At 39.7% G+C, this 16,445-nt stretch overlaps 1 protein-coding gene and 1 pseudogene across 5 annotated transcripts in view; both read right to left on the reverse strand.

Moving 5' to 3' along the window:
* The window catches only part of CNTN4 (contactin 4), a 985,842-nt gene that overhangs the window by 711,570 nt on the left and 257,827 nt on the right, over window positions 1-16,445 (reverse strand). The window lies entirely within an intron of this gene.
* Window positions 1,608-6,619, reverse strand: LOC129471249 (adenosine 5'-monophosphoramidase HINT2-like; annotated as a pseudogene).

Raw genomic sequence — 16,445 nt, forward strand, 5'->3', positions numbered from 1 at the left:
GTGCTTAAGTTACCAGATGAAATACAGACGAAATATAAAATACTGTATTGTAACTTCCTTATCCCCAATGGATAAATAAATGCCTTGAAAAATGTCTCCAATACAAAGTCAAATTGCACTATTATTAATATTATCTCGTGGACTATGAAAACAGTATATTTCAGGGAGAACAAAAAGTAAAATAAAGAAATGACAAGACTTGATATCGTCATGGCAATGGCCTAGATTCACCAAAGAGAGGTGTCTCTTTTAAAGAAAGTAACAATAGAATTTTTTCCCTTAACTTTGTTGGAATCACTAACAGGTGCTTTCAATTACGAGGAAACTAGATTCGTTGGGCCACATTTGACATAATTTTTTTCCTTTTACTTGTAATTTCCCAAACACAGTGCAATAGAGTATCCATTGACTTTATTTGCTTCATATGCAAGGCCTGCATTATAACTATTTAACTGACCTCCAGGGACTCAACTAGATTAAAAGAGATCTAGAATGGCTCCATTGTCAACAAATGCCAGAAGGTTCTTTTGAAATGATCTAACCTCAGCTAACATTTGAGAGGTTTGTTAAAGGAAATTCTGTTGTCAACACTTCCAAACATTCCAGTAGGACCCCTTTCTCCCTGCTGTGCCAACCCTCAGGGGGGTCCTTGAAAATAGAAAGATTAACAACAAAATAGAATAAAAACAGCAAGTGCAGCAACTATGATGATGACTATGTTGGAACTTTCCAATTTAATGAATTTCTATCTAATACAGTGCTAGGCACCTTATAAATATCCAGACAACAACTCTGAGATAAATATTATTTCCATTTAATAAAAAATGTCTCAGCGAATCAGAGGGTTAAAGTTGTACTGCCAGCTGGTTTCAGCACTAGAGTTCAAATCTAGCATTGTATGATTTCCAAAGTTAATTTAATTGAAATATACCATGTTGCCCACCCCAAACCAAGCCCCCAACTAGACAAGGTTAAGGAGTCATATTGAAATATTACAGCACTATATCCAGGCAAAGCTCTAGCTCTTAGATGGCTGAAACATAAAGTTGCCTAGTCTGTTATAAATATTCTATTCTTCAGTGATTGTTAAGAAGAGATCATATAACTGGAAATATGTAATAGGCATTATTTATTTTCTATTTGTAGGAAATCACCCACATTAAGGCTATAGATTATATGTTACCTTACTATTTATTGTTTCAGTCTTTGGCAGAATTACTACAGTCCATGCTTTATGAAGCTTGCTATCAATACCACCTTGAAGATGACTTTAAATTATACAGAAAGCCACTTTGAAGAGAATGCTGACCAGTTATTCTCTATCTTCGTGAAAGTCTATAAAAGGAGGAAAGATGTTAGACTTTGGTAATTTTTGTAGACAGTATCAGAGTGCAGTGAAAAGAAAAGAGTATCCAGAGTCAGGTAGATCTGGATCTAAACTGCAGCTCCCAGGAATTACTAACTGAGACACCCTAGATAGAGATTCTACACATATAAAATAGGTGAATAATAATGTCTACCTCACATGGTTGTTATATAGCTTAAAAATGAGACATATAAATGACCTAGCTCTTCCATGTTGCAGAGAGAAAAGCTGCAGGCTTGGGAGTCAGAAAGATTAGTTCTAACAGCATGTTTACCAATTACTAATTGTAGTCTTAACCTAGTAGGTCATTTTAGAACTTCTGAGACCTGGTTTTCTAATCTATATGAAAAACAAAACACCTGCTTTAGAAGAAGAAGAGAGGTGACAGGCTTAGCCTAGTCCTGGCACTTGGTAAACAACCAATGAATGTTACTTCCCTCCCATTACATATGAGACATTTGAAAAATACTAGTTTATTTTCTTTAGTAACACCGAAAAATATTTTACCACAAGGTGACTAAAAACTTGGCTTACTAATGGAGAGGTGCAGAATGAAGATACTTTGACATTCTACCACATAAGAGAATCAGCCAGGCTTTGACTGGTTCAGATATAGATACCCACAATAATTCCATCCAATTAATGGATCATAAGATCCTCCTGTAGAAACCTGCAATATTGTCTCAGCAGATACATGAAAAATAAGAAAATATAAAGAAAAAGGAAAAAAACAGTCTGTAATGTTCTTCAACTGCTTTATTTAGGCTTCATGTGAGAATCTTATCATAGTTGTTCTCCTTAAAAGTCTTCCCCTGTTTTCATTATTTATGTATGTATTGACTGATTGATTGTTTTTTGGGAGAGAGCAGTTTTATTAACATCACAGCTTCCCTTTTTCTCTTCCCCATCCAAGCACCCAGGTCTACGGTCCTTGGTCAGTTCAAAAGTTAAAGCTGGAGGCCACTGGAGCTGTCAGCTCCCGAGTAAGTGAATGTGCAGGTAATTTACGGATTGTTCACCCAGCTTCTCATCATTGATCACAAGTCGGTATCCATCTCCTAGGCCCTCAGCCCTTGCTATCTTCTTAGACACAAGGAGTAGGTGTCCAAGAAGCTGCTGTCTTCTTCTTCAGCCTGGTTAATCCGAGGAATGGGCTTCTTAGGAATGATCCGAAAGTGCACAGGAGCCTGTGGAGCCACATCAGGGAACACAAGACACTGCTAGCCCTCATATAGAATGTAGGCTGGGAGGCGACGGTCCAGGATCCCACAGAAGATGGTTGGGGCTACACCCCCAGGAATTGCCCGCTGGGCCTTGGTCATTTCATTCCCACCAGTCACACCTACAGCTCCGCAGATGTGTGTGCTGCGCAGCCCTGTGGCCGCCATGACTCTGCAGAGGGCACAACCCAGCTGCCAGCACCATGGCCACCACCATCTTGCCAGAGCTGGGATAACCTCCTTCTCTTGTTTTTAGAATAAAGTTAGAAATCCTTTACATGGAATATAGGGACCCCTGACAGATCTGGGCCCTGCCTAATTCTCAAGCCACTCTCCTTAACTGCTGCACTTAGTCATACTTGGTTCCTTACAGTTTTTTGAATGCACCAAGCTCATGCCTATGCTGGTCCCCACTCCCTGGAATGCTTAAGCAACCTGGTCAACTCTTACACCTCCTTTTTTCTACTTAAATGGAATTTTTACTAGACCCCTCCAACTCAGGTCTTTCTATAGTCCCTGTGTTTCTGCTAACCATAAATCACTCATCTATATTAAAATTTTAATATGTATTTAAGTAATTATTTGTTTCACATCTGCCTCAGATCCTGTGGAATTACAGAGCTAATGAGAACAATGTGTCTATCCTGCTCCCTCACAGATTCGCAGGGCCTATCAAGAAGCTCACTGCTCAATGTCTACATACTGAATGAAGTCATTAATGCCACAGCCACACAATAGTACAAGAGAAGTTATTTCTCCAGCTTTTTCAGGTAGAAAATATTTTTATTTTATAAAAGTAAAAATTTTTTTATAGCAGCAGAACATGTAATTTCCAGCCTAATTACTCAGCTCTTATTCCAATACAGTTGGATAAACACATTAGGTCATCAATTTCTCCTTTTTAGTGGGGGCTGAATGTATGAGCTAACAATGCCAAAGTCACAGAATGACCCCAGGGTATAGTGCAGAGCAGGGTTTCTCAACCTTGACACTTGACGTCTTTGGCCAGATGATTCTTTCTTATAGAGACCATCTTCTGCATTGTAGGATGCTTAGCAGCATACCTGGCAGCTACCCACTGGTTACAAAATAGCACCTATCCTCCAGTGTTGACAACTAAAACACTAAAAATGTCTCCAGACACTACCAAGTATCTCCTGAGGGACAAAATTGCCCCTGGTTGAAAAGCACTGAGTTAGAACAACTGTTTTAATACAAATTCCTTGTTCTCAGTGAGTTGCAAACCAAGGTGAGTGAGGTTAATACAGGTACACACATAAAGCTGTGTTCTAGGAAGGAGATACAAAGAAAATGCTAGTAAGATTAAAGAAGAATCTCTCCTCCTTCAAGGATTTAGCATTTCATCATGTATTGTCTAATACAATTTAAATCATGACCATGATACAAGTCACTTCCTTACTTACTTTATGAACTGCTTAAGAAAAGCAACAATACATTGTGCAATACCCACAACAGAGCCACAGTGAACATTTATAACAATCAGTATTCTGACTCATTACACTAGAGGAAATCCTGAACCCCACACCATTCTTTCAGACAGGTAAATGTTCAGCATTTAGAAATTTTTTAAATCCCAGTGATATGGTAAGGATTTGTGTCCCCACCTAAATCTCATCTTGAATTGTAATCCCCATAATCCCCATGTGTCAAGGGAGAGACCGGGTGAAGTTAGCTGAATCATGGGGGTGGTTTTCCCCATGCTGTTCTCCGGATAGTGAGAGAGTTCTCACGAAATCTAATGGTTTTATAAGGGGCTCTTCCCCCTTTGCTTGGGAATTCGCCTTCCTGCTTCCCTGTGAAGAAGGTTCCTTGCTTCCCCTTAGCCTACCTGCATGATTGTTAAGTTTCCTGAGGCCACCCCAGCCATGCTGAACTGTGAGTTAATTAAGCCTCTTTCCTTTATAAATTACCCAGTCTTGGGAAGTTCTTTACAGCAGCATGAAAATGGACTAATACAGCCAGTTTTCAGTATTATGCAATATTGTGTTCATATTTCATTGGGTAAACATATTATAGAAGACTGAAATATGGACAAAATTATATTTTTTCAGTATTTCCAGTTCACTGAAAGATGAAATAGAATTGTTTAAGGGGTGGGGGGCGCAAAAGGAAAATCCTAAGGATTCCAGCAACATTTTTAAACTGAACAGTAAAATATTTCTTTACTGCTAAAAATAAGGGAATAAAAATTAATCATTAATTTATGCTCAAATTGACCTTCTGTTTAGAAGTTCTCAAACAGAATAGATTTCTCTTGCAATCTCCTACTACTCTTTACCATCCTGTTCCAATGTCACCTCTCCTGTGACGTTTTCCATTTACTTCATGCTTCAAATAACACAGGTCTAATCACAATAGTCATAATCTGTTCATATGACATAAAATATGTAAAAGTGCTTATGAGAAGATCTGGTATATAATGTGTGGTAGTTTTTCCCTTCTAAGTCTGTAGATTAAGATGAATAATCTCTTTATCTGGTTTTCACTCTGCTTTGACTATTACTTCCTTTGAAACAAGGCTGTGCTTAACAGTATACTGCACAATACTTACAATTTGGTAGAAACTCCAAAATATCTGTTTAGCAAGTGAAGGAATTAGTGAATAAACAGTCGTATATACGGCCAGGCGCAGTGGCTCACGACCGTAATCCCAGCACTTTGGGAGGCCCTGGCGGGTGGATCACGAGGTCAGCAAACAGAGACCATCCTGGCTAACACGATGAAACCCTGTCTGTACTAAAAATACAAAAAATTAGCAGGGCGTGGTGGCGGGCGCCTGTAGTCCCAGCTACTCTGGAGGCTGAGGCAGGAGAATGGCGTGAACTCGGGAGGCGGAGCTTGCGGTGAGCCGAGATTGCGCCACTGCACGCCAGCCTGGGCGACAGAGCAGGATTCCGTCTCAAAAACAAAACAAAACAAAATCATATATGTATGATTTCAGTTAAGCACATGCTAGTTTGGATTTGACTCAGTCTTAAGGTAGAAAATGATTTGTTTTAAATCAAACCAATAAAAATCCCTCCATGTTTATATAACTTCTATCAGAAACTACAATTGTTTATAACAGATACAACACCAAGTCCAGACATGAACTCCTAAATGAACATTGGAGTATTATACACTATACGTATAATGTATGTTGTGCATTATACGTTGTAATAATTACATAGCTGTACGCATTCTCTCCAATCAGAAAATAAGCCCATCTGTAAAAACTAAGTTGACTCTATCTGTAAACTCATATCCGGCTAATTAAATGGTGCAGATGTATCTTTGGGGCATCGAATCTACAAAGTTACCATTTTATTATATGAGAGGGCTGTCATAGGTTGATTAAAATCTGCAAATAAATATTTACAATACTTCATTTGGAGAAGATAATTGTTTTACTTGGATGAGGTGAAAAGGTTCAGAATGATTAAAATATTTGATATAACTATGACATATTCATAAATCTACCAGTAGCACCTAACCACAACTGGAGGCCAGGAAAAAGTGCACTCTGCAGAGGCTCACGTAATTGTGAGAGAGAAAACCTCATGCTCCTACATACACACCCTGCACCGGACTAGCTATGTTTCTTCATTCATGACATCCTCTGGTATTTTATAAAAGGAACTTAGTCTCCTTGATCAAGTAACTATACTGGGAATACAAAATAATTTCTACAAAACTCCAGTATAGCGGTTCATTATTTATAACCAATAAATTGACATTAATAATACCGTTTTAGGTGCATGATGAAAAATGACTATGCACTTTAGTACTGATTTGTGTTGCCATTTTTTACCATTAATTCTCACTTATACATGCTAATAGGAAAAGCAATGGTGTGGGGAATATGACATAGTAGATCATCTAAAATCATTTTTAATTGGTTCTGGAAAGCATGTCCTCCTTATTTTTCCCTCAGGAAGTTTACACTATTAATCGTTCAGTTTTGATTACAATTAAAACTTATTCCAGTCACCCAAGAGCATTCTAGGTGCCAGAGGTAAGTAAAGAGAATTATCATTTTGCTATAGCTTAATCCTAAATATATTAAATGCTTCAGGAAATAAGAAAGGAATATTTGCTGAGTGCTTCCTATGCCAAGCACTGGTTAAGTGCTTTTAAATATGCTGTCATTTCATCCATATTATCCTGCAAGGTAGGTCTTACTGCCTGCATGTTGTAGTTGCAAAAATTGAGGCTCAAAATGGAAAGCTTACTCAAGGTCACAGAAACTACCAAAACATTCCTCAATCTGTTAAGAGGACTGTGATATATATCTTAAATAGATAGAAATATTGTATCCTTTTTTTGTCAAGTATCCTAAAGATAAGGCTAGAAGAAATTGTTAGAAATCAAAAGAAATGATTTTGCTGCAGTTGACTTTCCCTCATCCACACTAAGTAAAATGTCACATGGGGTACACAGATGTTCCCAATCCACTGATGATGCTGCATATAGTTTATAAAACCAAACGATAAGTGTAGAATTCATATATTACATAAAAGACGTAGCTGGAGTTATTTTAAAAACTGCTAAATGAAATATGATGTATTCTGTAGAGTATTATTTTGGAAATTCATTGAGTACCCCAGTATTTAAATTTACAGGCATTAAAGCATGATACCAAATACATACAGGATTAAGAAGATGATAGCAATTTATAGCAGTTAATCAAAGCTAAATTACGTGTTGCAGGATCACATAATTAGAAATGGACACTTTATTTTTGCATTGAGAAAGGACACAGACTGCTCACTGGAACGGTCCTTAATAAATCTAAGTTTTATTCTCATCAGTCTCCCTTAGCCCAAGTTACTCATCTTGTTGCTGAAAATAAACTCTCAGCTGTCAAAATTTTAGTATCAATCAACAATCTCTCTGCAGCCTGGATTTTGCTTTGCAAAAGCTTGGCTGGAAAACAGATAAATCTGTTTCTGTGTATGTTTATGTTTACAATACCTACTAGAGCTGAAAACTAGACAGCGATAGTGAATTAAGGCTACGTATGCAGTAATTTTCAGTAAAGTGAACAAAACAGCATGGAATCAACATAATAAATATTAGTCCCTTAAGTTGGTATAACAGAATCAACAGAATCTAGCTTTTAATTCCAACGCCGTTACAAACTATATTGTCCTTAAGCAAGTAACCCACCTAAACTGAAATTTGTTCAGGTCTGAAATAAGAAGGTAGACTATTAATTTCTATTCTGAAAAGTACAGTGATTCTGGATATGAAAACAGTATCTTAACGTCATTGCTACTTAAGTACGGTCTGTGGGTCACCAGCATCAGGATCTTGGTTAGAAATGCAAAATCTCAGGTACCATAGAGGCTTCCTAGGGCAGAATCTGCATTTGTAACAAGATTCCTAAGTGGTCTGTAAGCACTTTAAGTTTGAGAAGTACTGGTCTAGTTATCAAGTTGTAATAATAAACAACACCATACCATCTAATCTGCATAAATCTTATTGGGTTGACAATCCTGGAATTTCTAGTAAAAATGTGCTAGTCTTGAACAGTATCTAAGTGCCTTTTATAAAAATTTATTCTTAGTTAAGAAGCCAGATATTCCAAAAAAGGCCAAAGCCAAAGACAGCATCTATTCCCTTATCCCTCCCTTTTTAAGCTGTAAAGCACTTTGCCTGTAATAAGTTCCTGAGCAGAGCTGAAAAAAAAAACAGCAACTGCGTCAGAGGTGTTTGAACAAGAGCAACTCCATCTTGAATAGGGGCTGGGTAAAATAAGGCTAAGATCTACTGGGCTGCATTCCCAGGAGGCTGGGCATTCTTAGTCACAGGATGAGATAGGAGGTTGGCATAAGATACAGGTCATAAAGACTTTGCTGATAAAACAGGTTGAAGTAAAGAAGATGGCTGAAATCCACCAAAACCAAGATAGTGAAGAGAGTGACCACTGGTTGTCCTCACTGCTCATTATACGCTAATTACAATCCATTAACATACTAAAAGACACTCCCACCAGCGCCATCACAGTTTACGGATGCCATGGCAACATCAGGAAGTTACCCTATATGGTCTAAAAAGGGGAGGAACCCTCAGTTTCAGGAATTGCCCAACCCTTTACTGGAAAACTCATGAATAATCCACCCCTTGTTTAAAATATAATCCAGAAATAACCATAAAAATGGGAAACCAGCTACACATGCCACTGCTATGCCTATGGAGTAGCCATTCTTTTATTCCTTCACTTTCTTAATAAAATTGCTTTCACTTTATGGACTCTTCTCGAATTCATTCTTATGTGAGATCCAAGAACTCTCTCTTAGGGTCTTGATTGGGACCCCTTTCCAGTAACAACTGTTCTCCCCACCAATAGCTAGAAATGACATAAGCAACAGGAAATGGAAACACTGATACCTGTATTGGATTTTCCTTGATACAGGATTAGCAGTCAGGCAACACTGAGCCAATCAGGGTAAAAAGCACCCAGGCACCAACTGAGGGGAGGTCTAGAAGGCAGGAAGGAAGTGGCTTCCTGGTGTTAACTGTTATATACTAACCAGGTTTTGATAAACCCTGCCCCTGCTACAATTTGAATTAGATCACAATTGAGCATTGATGGCAATTTTCTGAATGTATTTTAAAAATCTTTGGGTTCTCTGCCAAGAATGCAACTCTTTATCTTAGGAGGTCCTGGTTTTTCCTTGTACTAAAAACTGTCAGGAGCAGGAGATTTTTCTCACTGTGGAATTTCTGGTTAGGATGCAGAGACCCAATCCAGTGGGTCATGTTAGTCCAGAGCTGGGATGGCCAGTATCAACTGAATTCATACTAAGGTAGAAAGAAGAAACTGCAAAGATAAAAGAAAATACCTTCAGGGGTTGGAGGAGGGCGCAGGAGGGGGTTGGGGAAGAAGAGAGAATGCTTAGTGCCCACAGGGTCCCTGAAATAGGTCCCAGAAATACAGGAAAGTAACCTTTGCTCCTGACCTGAACAAAGCTGTTAAGTTCTATGAGATTCCTTGTATCCTTCCAGTAAACTAAATTCTTGTTTGGACTAAATTAAGAGGGTTTCTGTTTCTGACAACTGAGATTTCTTGGCCAAGACATTGATCAAATGTGTGCAATGACAGCATATTTATGCTCCGTAGTTTTATACAGACCAAAAGTTCCTTGAGATCAACATTGTAATTTTAGGTCATTGATTGACTCGCTAGGTGATCTTGAGCAAAATATCTCTAGTTCTTTACTTTTCTGTATTCCTGTCCTTAAACACGAACAAAATTCTATCACTATGCTTTGACACAGGTCAGAAGTTAGGAGAAATGCTGAAGCTACTTGAGAAATAGGCATACTGCAGATAATTCAAGGATGTTACTAAGCAGATGCTAGCTTGGGGGCATTCACAGCAGTTCTGGCAACTTTAAATAGCTAATACAGCTTCTGAGGCTGCCCAGCTACTGACACAGCAGGGCTTATCCACTGGGAGGCTATGACTCACTTATTCTGCCAACTCCTGGATGTAATCTGACACAATGTATCCCCAAGACACTTCCTGCTGCTAATGCTCCTATTTCTGTCTTGGAGCCTTTTAATTTGTATTTTCCTCAAATGGTTTATGCCTGCTTGTCAAGTGGGATTCTCACCTCACGTAGAACTCCTGGCTCTTTGATAAGGAAGAGTAGGTGGCAGGGAGAGCTGGCATGCCACAGAAACCCATGTAAGCAATCAACAGCTTACTTACAGCCAAGTGTGATTTTTCCTTCTGCCATACCAGCTGAAAGCACTACAGCACAACTGTCTGCTGCTAATATCAGACTCTCATACACAAAGTCCCTATTAGTACTTCACTGCAACTAGTTGCTCTGGTATCACTCTGGTGGGTGCATTTCTTGAAGCCTACTTATGTAACTCCTTTCACTTAAGGTTCAAAATATTCAGGTTTTTCTTTTCTTTTCTGATGGAGTCTCACTCTTGCCGCCCAGGCTGGAGTGCAGTGGCACGATCTCGGCTCACTGTAACCTCCGCCTCCCAGGTTCAAGCGATTCTCCTGCCTCAGCCTCTTGAGTAGCTGGGATTACAGGTACCTGCCACCACACTTGGCTAATTTTTCTACTTTTAGTAGAGATGGGGTTTCGCCGTGTTGGCCAGGCTGGTATTGAACTCCTGACCTCAGGTGATCCGCCTGCCTCGACCTCCCAAAGTGCTGGGATTACATGCATGAGCCACCATGCCCACCCCAAAATACTCAGTTCTTATTCAACTGTAGCAATATGGAAGTGATTATGAACTCTGAGCCTGGAGTCAAGATGGAACTGAATGGGAATCCCAACTCTGCTACAGATTTACACTGAGATATTGGGAAGCTTATGTAACCACTCTGAACTTAAGGTTTTTTAATCAGCAAGATGAAGAGATGTGATGAGATGTTGGAACCTACCTTAAGTTACGTCATAAGAAAATGTGTTTATGAGGATTAGGAAAGTGCCTAGTATATCATATGTGCTCTAAATATATAAGCTGTCACCATTATCATCAAGTGAGGAGTCCTTTATGTTTGGTTTTGGTTTTTTTGAGATGGAGTCTCGCTCTGTCGCCCAAGCTGGAGTGCAGTGGCGTGATCTCGGCTCACTGCAAGTTCTGCCTCCCAGGTTCCCGCCCTTCTTCCACCTCAGACTCACGAGTAGCTGGGACTACCGGCACCCACCACCGCACCTGGCTAATTTTGCTTTTATATTTTTAGTAGAGACGGTGTGTCTGGAATCGGTGGGTTCTTGGTCTCGGTGACTTCAAGAATGAAGCTGCAGACCCTCACAGTGAGTGTTACAGTTCTTAAAAGATGATGTGTCCGGAGCTGTTCATTCTTCCTGGTGGGGTCATGATCTCGCTGGCCTCAAGAGTGAAACTGCAGACCTTCACGTTGACTGTTACAGCTCTTAAGGGCATAGCTCTTAATGGCAGTGCAGACCCAAAGAGTGAGCAGCAGCAAGATTTATCACAAAGAACAAAAGAACAAAGCTTCCACAGTGTGGAAGGGGACTGGAACCGGTTGCCGCTTCTGGCTCAAGCAGCCTGCTTTTATTCCCTAATCTGACCCCACCCACATCTTGCTGATTGGTCCATTTTACAGAGAGCTGATTGGTCCGTTTTGACACGGTGCTGATTGGCGCGTTTACAATCCCTGAGCTAGACACAGAGTGCTGATTGGTCAATTTACAATCCTCTAGCTAGACATAAAAGTTCTCCCAGTCCCCACCAGATTTCCTAGATACACAGTGCTGATTGGTGCATCTACAAAACCAGAGCTAGACAGAGTACTGATTGGTGCATATACAATCCTCCGGCTAGACATAAAAGTTCTCCCAGTCCCCACTAGATTAGCTAGACACAGAGCACTGATTGGTGCGTTTACAAACCTTGAGCTAAACACAGAGTGCTGATTGGTGCATTCACAATCCTTTAGCTAAACACAAAAGTTATCCAAGTCCCCACTAGATTAGCTAGATACACAGCACTGATTGGTGTGTTTACAAACCTTGAACTAAACACAGAGTGCTGACTGGTGCATATACAATCCCCCAGCTAGACATAAAAGTTCTCCAAGTCCCCATCCGACTCAGGAGCCCAGCTGGCTTCGCCTAGTAGATCTCCTGCTGCCTGCCAGTCCCACGCAGTGTGCCTGCACTCCTCAGCCCTTGGGCAGTTGATGGGACCGGGTGCCACAGAGCAGGTGGTGGCGCCCATTGGGGAGGCTCCAGCCATGCAGGAGCCCACTGCGGGGGAGCTCAGGCATGGTGGGCTGCAGGTCTTGAGCCCTGCCCCGAGGGGAGGCAGCAGAGGCCCAGTGAGAATTTGAACGCAGTGCTGGTGGGCCAGCACTGCAGGGGAACTCGGTGCCCCCTCCACCCCTGCTGGCCCAGGTGCTAAGCCTCTTGCTGCCGGGGGCCAGCTGTGCCAGCCTGCCGCTCTAAGTGCGGGGCCCGTGGAGCCTGTGCCCACCCGGAACTCCAGCTGGCCCGCGAGTGCTGCGCAGCCCCAGTTCCCACGGGCGCCTCTCCCTCCACACCTCCCCACAAGCAGAAGGAGCTGGCTTTGGCCTCGGCCAGCCCAGACAGGGCCTCCCACAGTGCAGCGGTGGGCTGAAGTGATCCTCAAGTGCGGCCAGAGTGGACGCCTTGGCCTGAGGAGGTGCCTACAGCGAGCGAGGGCTGCTAGCACAGCACGCTGTCACCTCTCAACAGGGTTTCACCGTGCTAGCCGGGATGGTCTCAATCTCCTGACCTCATGATCCACCCACCTCGGCCTCCCAAAGTGCTGGGATTACAGATGTGAGCCACCGCTCCAGGCCTGTTTGTTTTTATTAGTATTAACTGATAATCATATACACTTATGAGTAAAATGTGATGTTTGATATATGTAAAAATCAAAATGATTAAACCGAGCTAATTAACATATCTATCACCTCACCTCTATTTTGTGGTGAGACATTTGAAATTTACTCTCAGGTTGAAATATACATTATTATTGATTATAGTCACCTTGCTATGCAGTAGATCTCAAAACCTATTCCCCTTGTCTATACATGAAACTTTGTACCTTTTGACCAACAACTTCCCATTCCCTCCCCCTCTCTCACCCCCCAACCTCAGTAACCATCATTTTACTACTTCTATGAGTTCAGTTTTTTTAGATTTCATAAACAGTAGTCCCCTCTTATCTATGGTTTGCTTTCTGGAGTTTGTTGATGCAGTCAACCACATTCCAAAAATATTAAATGGAAAATTCCAGAAAAAAAGAATTCATAAGTTTTAAATTCTACACCATGCCGAGTAGTGTGAAGAAATCACTCTCTGTCCTACTCCACGGGGAATGTATCTACCTCAGATCAAGGGGGATAACTGAGATCATACATATTTACTGTTTTCGAAGCATGAGAACTCTGTTCCCTTTTTCTTTCAAATGTAACTAAATATCATCCACTTTAGTGCAAGTAAGGTCACCCTTGTCCCATCTTTGAGGAAGAAAAAAAAATTATGGAAAAGTACATTCTCTCCTTCTGCATGCTGAACATCAAGACTTTGGTTTTGTGTGAATCTCTGCCACTTTTAACCAAACATTTCTGCGCCTAAGTTTCCTGCACTATAAAATGAGATTTGGTCTGGACGTTATCTGGGGTACATTTTACTTATGGTGTTCTATGAGTTTACTCTTTCTAGTTTGACTATTAGATGATCTCATACTCATGGCAGAAGTTGTATGATATAGTTCTCCAATTATGGAGAACTATAACTAACAATGACTTCTCTAAGACATATTTAGTCCCTGACCTTTGCTATAAACAGAACTTGAGCTTCAGCAGTCAATATGGTTGAAGCAAACTCAATACAGGAACTTTTACAAACACAGAATCACTAAAACAAGGAACGAGTACATTGTACAGAAATTAAGGTATATATTTTGGGCCATTTTCATTGCAGACTATACCATGTGTTGGGAGGCTGCATTAATGAGAATTATTTAGGCTGTGCTAGAGTAATCCAGGAATATAGCAAATGGCTTCAAACATTAAAGTTTTCTCTCATGCATATTTCTTACTCATGCATAATCTGATACCATTTGTCTGCTTTGCTCCCCATTTTCCTTTGTTACATTTGCCTTGCTTAAATTTTCCTTGGTTAGTGAGACATTTAGATAGTTCCTAATTAAATTCAATGTATAAGTATCAATTAAATACTGACTGAGAGCTATTCATTCCTCACTATTTCATGAACAAAAACTTAATGAACAGACATTACAAGGTATTTAGGCCCTCAGTGAATAACAGCTTTAGAAGTACCTAGAAAAAAGAACCACTCCTAGAATTCTACTCTATCTTTTTCTTTATTTAAGTATACTTATTATGTATTTATCTTACACTAGCACAGCGCACTTTACAGCAATTGCCTGGCCCTTTTGTTCAGATTAGCATCAGGACAAATCTGTCCTTGTGTACTTTTTGGCGCTTCTTTTGTTTCACTGCCATCAACCACTTGGTGGAAGCTTTTATTTTCCTGTTATTTTTCTCCCTGTGGAGTAAAGATGAGGTTAAGAAGATTATTCAGCAGCTGTGTCCAATCACCTGCTCTCCTAATCCTTGGTTTTTACACTCTTAAAGAACACTGCTGGGGATACCTTAGGTTCTGTCATTACCAACATGGTTAATCCTGTACTTCCTTAAGACTTGGCAACTACCTACTTCGAAGACAGCTGTGACTATGGCTCTCCTTTTAAAACCTCATTCTCCTAGCAAGGATCTAGTTAGATTTCATCTTATCTCTAATCTTTTATTTCAAAGGTGGATGAAAAGGTAAAACAATCACAATGACTTCTCTAAGACATATTTAGTCCCTGACCTTTGAGACAAGTGCCTCTCTCACTTCAAAATAGATCTTAATGGCAAAGGTGGATTGCTTTAAGTCTATTCCCTGTCCCTCACAGGCTCCGAGATACATTAATATCATCCTGTTGTATGCTATTTCATCCTGTTCATATAAAGTTGACTGTTGTTTCTCTTCAATTTCAGGGCACCAATCCTCAGGTTAAACTTCTCCAATTTCTCTAGCTTGTTTCGAGTTGTTTCATCATTCTCAGATCTTAGTCCACTTTGCATTGGTATGTCTCCACTGAGTAAGATTATCTGAGTCCATGTGTTTGCAAAATCAGAGCTATGCTAATATCCCGCAGATAGTCCATCATTCCCTACAAGCTTGGATTTTTCACAAATTTTCTCTACAAGTTCAAACAAATGTATCATTTTTACATTTTCCTTAAAATTTTGATGGATAAAACATGAACTGACAGCAATTCACTGGCAACCTAGGTAATATATGTTAGTACATCTTTGACTGTGATGCTCAAATCACAGAGTCTGATTCTGTGACCACTTTTAAAGAGGATACTCTAAAGGGAATTACACTGTGTTCTTCTGGGTGATTTATGAAGTTTACAGTCCTTCATTTCACGTGCAATTAGAAGGGTTATTGTGTACTAAATGTTCTAAAGACTGTTTTGCAATTTTGAAGAGCTACTATGTGTCTTAGTTTAAACATGAAAAGGTTAAAAATGCACCCTAATTTCTTTTTCTATATGTAAAAGGCAGTAGTGCAGGCTGACTTCAGAAGATCATGTGAAAAAAAAATATGTCAACGAGTACTTTGTTAATATTAACTGCTGAGACTCTTAAAATGGCAAACATAATTGCACTCATTTCTAGGTATAATAAGATATGATGTTTCTTTATATACAGGTGCATATAAAATATTGCAAACCAAACCAGTTGGGGTAAAACATTTATTGCAATAATGTAGATTTTAAAAGATTTCAGCTGGAAATAATTAAAGAATCAAATATTACAGTACTGGGGACAAAGTTTTATCTTTCCTAAAAGCTCGTCAGATTTAAACTTGCTTAGCTTGGAGAAGAGTGCATTTATCTAAAGCATACAGTTTCAATTTCTCATTTTATAGATGGGGAAGCTTGAGCCCAAGAAAGTTTAATGATTTATCGAACATGACACAATTGATTAATATCAAAATGGAAAGAAGACAAGAGACCTGGTATTAATTATTGTTTTTCTTCCTATTAGTTCATATTGAGATACGAGTCATAGTGTTAGAAGAGCATTGTGGATAATGTGACTTGAATAATTTTTTATAGGCTAGGAAGCTGATGTTAGAAACTTCCAGTTTTGAAAACATAATGAACCCAGCTAATATAGATCAATGACCACCTAAAGACACAGAAAAATAATGAATAAAATGTAAGTAAAACAATTTTTTAAAAAAATCTATCAAGTTTAAGGAAAGGAAATGGAATGTTGAAGGTCTTAACAGACGAACTGAAGAC

This window comes from Symphalangus syndactylus, chromosome 21, assembly GCF_028878055.3.
Source record: "Symphalangus syndactylus isolate Jambi chromosome 21, NHGRI_mSymSyn1-v2.1_pri, whole genome shotgun sequence".
Taxonomy (NCBI): Eukaryota; Metazoa; Chordata; class Mammalia; order Primates; family Hylobatidae; genus Symphalangus; species Symphalangus syndactylus.